Source organism: Sinocyclocheilus rhinocerous, unplaced genomic scaffold (genome assembly GCF_001515625.1).
Source record: "Sinocyclocheilus rhinocerous isolate Xijiao unplaced genomic scaffold, SAMN03320098_v1.1 scaffold11972, whole genome shotgun sequence".
Taxonomy (NCBI): Eukaryota; Metazoa; Chordata; class Actinopteri; order Cypriniformes; family Cyprinidae; genus Sinocyclocheilus; species Sinocyclocheilus rhinocerous.
Window position 1 is genome coordinate 20,291 of NW_015654786.1, and position 5,876 is coordinate 26,166.

Here is a 5,876-nt window from a genome sequence, read left to right on the forward strand (position 1 = left end):
TTGCAATGCAACTTTACAGCAAATTAAGTTTCTACAATATTTAGTGGTAGTTTATCAGTGGTGACTGTCAATTAATGTACATATGGCAGAAATGTACAGAAAAATCAATTTAAGACGTAATAAAACAGACGATGAACACTATTAACAGCAATTATTATATGATGCAATCAAACTTATAGCACAATTTTGGTAGTTCTGTATGTTGTTTCAGGGTTGGCATCATCTGAGGTCCTCTGAGGGGCTGGCATCATATCTTCTCAGGTGTTCTGGATCCAGACTGAAGCTTGTGTAAATCCTAGTTACCACGGGATGTCAAATATCGAGTAGGTAGGCAAAACAAAGTTGCACATACCCTTTCCCCCAGGCCCCATGGTGAGTATGAGAATGACAAACCTTGTCAAGAAGAGAGTTTGAGGATACTTCAGTTTGTTTCCAGTCATCTTGCTTCTGGTCTGTGCCCCTTTGAAACAGGCGACCTCTCAGAAACACACCATGGGCAATGAAGAGGGATATATACCACCCTGTTTAATAGAATGTCTTGCTATTCACTCTAATGCCATTTCTGAAGTGTCCAATGTAGAAGAGTCATCTTACGGTCTTACCACTGTTCTTAAGTATTGCAGCACAGAATTAGCTGATCTGCAAAGAAAGGATCCAATAATTTGTAGATTCCTTAACCTTATAGAGTTGGGTGAGCCTGCACAAGCTAATCTCAAAGCACAATCTGCTGAATTTTGCTTTATGCTCAAGGAGATGAACTGCTTTGAAATGGCAGATGGTCTGTTATACAGGTGATGACAATGTGACCACAGACCTGCTTACCAGTCTGTCTTACCTTTTGTGTTGAGGTCAATAGTTCTTGATAGCCTTCACGATGAAATGGGACACCTCAGGTTTGAATTGGTCAGAGTGAGGTTTTATTGGCCGAAGATGTCATCGGACATTGAGACTCAGATCAGAACCTGTGGAAGATGTGTGAGGAGGAAAGTCAGTCAGAGAAAGCAGGACCACTGGTAAATATACAGACCAGTAGACCTATGAAACTGAATGGAATTTTTGTCCCTGGAACCGGACAGTAATAATACAAAAGATTTTCTGATAATCACTGACCATTTTACAAAATATGCTGTCGCTATACCCACAAAAGACCAAAAGGCCAGTACCATTGCCAGATGCCTCTAGGAATAATTTCTTGTCCAAATCCTGCAGAGCGCTATAACCGCACCCTTCTGAGTATGTCGGGAACATTACAGGACAAACAGAAGATGAAGTGGTGCAAACTTGTGAAACCTCTTACTTGTGCATATAATTGCACGAGAAATTATGTTACTGGGTTCTCACCTATTGAAGTCATGTTCGGTCGTCAACCCCAATTGCCTATTGACTTCGCATTTGGATTGCCAATTAGACACTGTCCAGAAGAAACCCAGGACAAGAAGTAGTTCTGTCTGGCCGAATGAGGAGATATCTTACATTGAAGAGGAAGATGATCTTGTCAATTCTGTGGACATTCCTATTATGGAAAGGAGGTTTATTAAAGTTTATGAAACTGATGGAGTTCAAGCTGATGGAATTGTAAAGTCAGTTGATGAAAGGGAACAACCTACTGTATATCACAGATCCTACCAGCCCTAACTGATTTTTACCCTGACCGAGTTGCAGAAGATCAAGGGCAGATGGGACAGTCTTTATACTCACCTTTGTCAGAGATGTTTCACCCAGGGGAAGAGGGAAAGATGTCAGAGCCACTACTTGAAGTCCCTTTGGAACATGACTATTATGTTCCTTTGTTAGTCCTATTAGAAAGACAGAAGACAGATCAAAATCAGGGAGGAAGCAATCAACAAACTGATGTTAATGATGATGTACCTATAAGATTCAACAACTGCAGATCATGATGTCCAAGAAACTGGCAAAAATCTTCACAGGTATGAAGCTTACATACCCAATTCTGGGTATCCCCCTTGTTTATTTTGCTCAGAAATTATTGAAGGGTTTCAAAAAATGTCAATTGACATAGGGAGCATTAATATTTCTGAGGATGACATGAAGCAACTCATGTTAGTTTAGAGCGGGTGGATGTAACCCAGTTACAAAATGTAAGATTTAAATTTAAAATAGGAAAAATCTATACTTAAGTTACTATCTCTCTAAGCCAATCAAAATGCTGAATTGCATGCTGTCCCGCCTTGCAGTTTTGCTCATTGGTTGAATCGGCTCAGTGCAGGTTAGGTCCAGACCACACCAGACAGAGAAAGCACATCTTATTGCTGATTGAAGGAAAAGTTTTGTAAACGTGTGTTGGACATAATACATATCGATTTATTTTCCATTTCCCTTGTACTGTGGAATTTACAGTATAATTTTAATGTTTGTAATTAATATAATGGGTTTTTTTTCATTATTTTGTCAGAAGAATTAACTGAAACGCATTAGTTTTTGTTGATGTTCTCACATGCTGTATTCATATCTGTAACATATGGAAGTTATTTTCATAGAAACTGTAACCCTTAAGCCTAACCGATAATGTAAAAACAAACTGTAACAAAGTTCATAGCTCAGGGAAAAATGAGGCAGGAACTGGCGAACATTTAAACATAAAACTTTAATTATCAAATAAACAAACACAAAATGAAAGTAAAATCGTTCCACTCCCACGGCTCTCGGCCCCGCCCCACTCGTCACACAAAATGTTTTACAGTTACCTGTTTTGTAAATGCAGGTCGGGTTTTTCCACAACGAGGGTTTTTCATTGTTGCTATGGTGAAAATTGTAGAATATTAGATGACGAGCCACCCATTTGGATTTTCTGGATTTCCAGTTAGACTTTTAACTCTGAAGTTCTGAGAAGTTCATGCGGTAGAACTGTTACCAACAAAGGAATTAGCAGAGAGTGGACAACATTTTGTGTTGCTTTGCTGTTTTTGAAAGACTACATGGATTGCCGAACTGGTTGCACTTGATTTACATACACTGATAAATGCACACACCAACATTCATTTAAAAAAAGGGTTTTATTTCATTTTGTTTGTACACCAGCTATATTCTATTGTTACTCTGCACCATATTTTCTACTAAAGCTTGTGAATTTGTCTATTCGTTGTGTTACATGATCTTACTTGAACCTCTTACAAACCTAGTGCTTGTGTATTTGCCTATAGAAGGGTTACACATCCAATGTCTTTCCTTGGCACCATATCACACCTTCTACCAGCCACAGTTATGTAGTAGGAAAAAAAAGTGTTTTATTAGGGTTTTCTTTGTTCTTCTGGTTATTTGGGTTTTAACTTTTTCATGAATTACTAAAAAATTACAATAATGCAGTGAGTATCAATAAATAACAATGAACAACATTACAACATTTATTAGGAACCTTTATAAATATACACTACAGTTCAAAAGTGTAGGGTTATAAGATCTTTTATATATTTTTTTATTTTATTTTTAAAGAAGTCTCTTATGTTGGACAGCACTTAATTTATTTGCTCAAAAATACAGTAAAAACAGCAATACTGTGAAATATTATTATAATTTAAAATAACAGTTTTCTGTGGTTTCTGAATAAAAATATTACTTTAAATAAAGAAATAAATACATACATAAATATTAATTCGACTGACTCTGAACCTTTGAACAAAAGTTTTTTTTTTTTATTCACTGCTAATACATTAATGTTAATCTTAAATACCTGTATAAATGTTAAAATTGTGTATTCAGAAATCAACATATCTACATTAATAAATGGTACATGCAGTATGAAGTACTGTTGATTGTTAGTTCATGAAGCTTAATACATGAACTTATGTTAACAAATTAAACCTTATTATAAAGTGTGACTAATGCCTTCAAGGATAACTTCTTATGCATGTGTTTTGAAGCACCACATTGTGCTGGAAACAATGTTAGCATGCAGAGACTCTTAGGACCATGTTGTGTTTGGAATTAACAAGTCTCCGAATTAAGAATTCGAAATGAAAGTCTTCTAAACGGAAAAGCATGTCAGTGAAAAAGAGATAGATCTACCTCTCAGACTGTCCATTAAAATATAAAAAGACAGGACAGCAATATCATAGCAGTTAGTCCCCATTATCCATTTAAAAATGGCATTATGCTATTCATTCATCTTAAGATGAACAGAAAGACTCCTTAGCAGAGGCCGACACAACACACACTCCCCTGACCTTTTGCCCCCTGGAAAGGTCAAGCCATCATCATAAGTCAGATTTGGATGTATGAAGTGTCATTAACCTCCACCAGAGTGAGCATGTGTTAAGTACGCTCTCCTTGAAATGCATCAAAATTGCCCCGACCACTGGAGCTTATGATTCAGCTACATGCAGGAACATTTTTCACAACCCTTGTCAGTGTCAATGGGCAGTGGGGAGGAACCCATCTAGACTCTGTAGGGATGAGAAACACTGACCCACTGCGTCAACACTGACACCATGTCATCTCAGCAATGTCTGGAGCCAAACCAAAGTAGTAGGATAGGCTGTGGGCTCACTGTACTATCCAAATGTGATACGCTCCTTTTAAAAGTATTGATAACCTATTAGTGCCCTCCTTTTGTGTATACTAGGGCAGGTACACTACTGTTCAAATGTTTGGGATTGATAATATGTAAATATATTTAAAAATGCAATTTAGTCCTGTTAGAGTAAAGCTGAGTTTTCAGCAGCCATTACTCTGGTCTTCAGTGTCACATGCACATTCTGATATTACATCCTAATACACAGATATGGTGCTCAAGAAACTTTTTTTTCACTATCAATGCTGAAAACAGCTATGCTGCTGCTTCTTCGTCTTATTTATTTATTTACTGACTATTCCATTTCTGGCTCTTTTGTTATGGTGTAACAAGTGATTGGGCGCATATATGCAAACTTGTTAGGGCCTATTCTGCGAGGTGTTAAGTTTCATGGATTTCAGCTTTAATAGCGTGCCGATTCATTCAAGGTAGGCTGATTTACATGCCATATTGCACTTTATGATGCCAGTGGCTGAACTTGTGTACCACCTGAGAATGCTACTGTTTTACTTCCTCACCCTGAAAACACTGTTTGGCTTTCTCTTGTGTGCCCCTACTGGAGCATTTTGAATTGATTTTCACACTTTTAGTCACTCTGCTTCCAGTCGTATTGCTCAGTTGGTTTAGTTTGCTATTTGTACAGTCATCGCATTTAATTTGCCTGTTTGCTACAACCTATCATTTAATATTGTTGTTGTTTCTTTTAAAGGCATTGGCCTCTTTCACATTAGTTTATTTTTTGTTTATTTTACACTTATTTTTTTTCCCCTTTTTCACTACACCCATGTGCTTTACCCTAGCTATTTTCTGGTCTGTATTAAGCTGCCTTTTCACTATAATGTAAACATTATGGCACAGTTCTATATATAAAGTTGGATATATACCCCCCCGGACCCCCCAATACAGTAAAAATACACATTTTAGAGTGGCCTTTTATTGTGGCCAGCCTAAGGCACACCTGTGTAATAATCATGCTGTCTAATCAGTATCTTGATATGCCACACCTGTGAGGTGGATGGATTATCTCGGCAAAGGAGAAGTGCTCACTAACACAGATTTAGACAGATTTGTGAACAATATTTGAGAGAAATAGGCCTTTTGTGTACATAGAAAAAGTCTTAGATCTTTGAGTTCAGCAAATGAAAAATGGGGGCAAAAACAAAAGTGTTGCGTTTATAATTTTGTTCAGTGTAGTACATCCAACTTTAGTCAAGTCAAGTCACCTTTATTTGTATAGTGTTTTATACAATACTGGTTGTGTCAAAGCAGCTTTACAGTCTCAAACAGGGAAATAGTTTGTCAATGATGCAAAAGACAATAACAGAGTCATTTTTTCCAGCTAAAGTCA

General features: G+C 37.1%; 1 long non-coding RNA gene across 1 annotated transcript in view; it reads left to right on the plus strand.

The window, feature by feature from the left end:
• LOC107717710 (uncharacterized) overlaps positions 1-5,339 on the plus strand; it is a 12,526-nt gene extending 7,187 nt beyond the window's left edge. Inside the window, exon 3 of the long non-coding RNA XR_001637336.1 lies at positions 5,329-5,339. This is a non-coding gene — a long non-coding RNA (uncharacterized LOC107717710). The remainder of the gene's footprint in view (positions 1-5,328) is intronic.
• Positions 5,340-5,876: the final 537 nt, after the last annotated feature.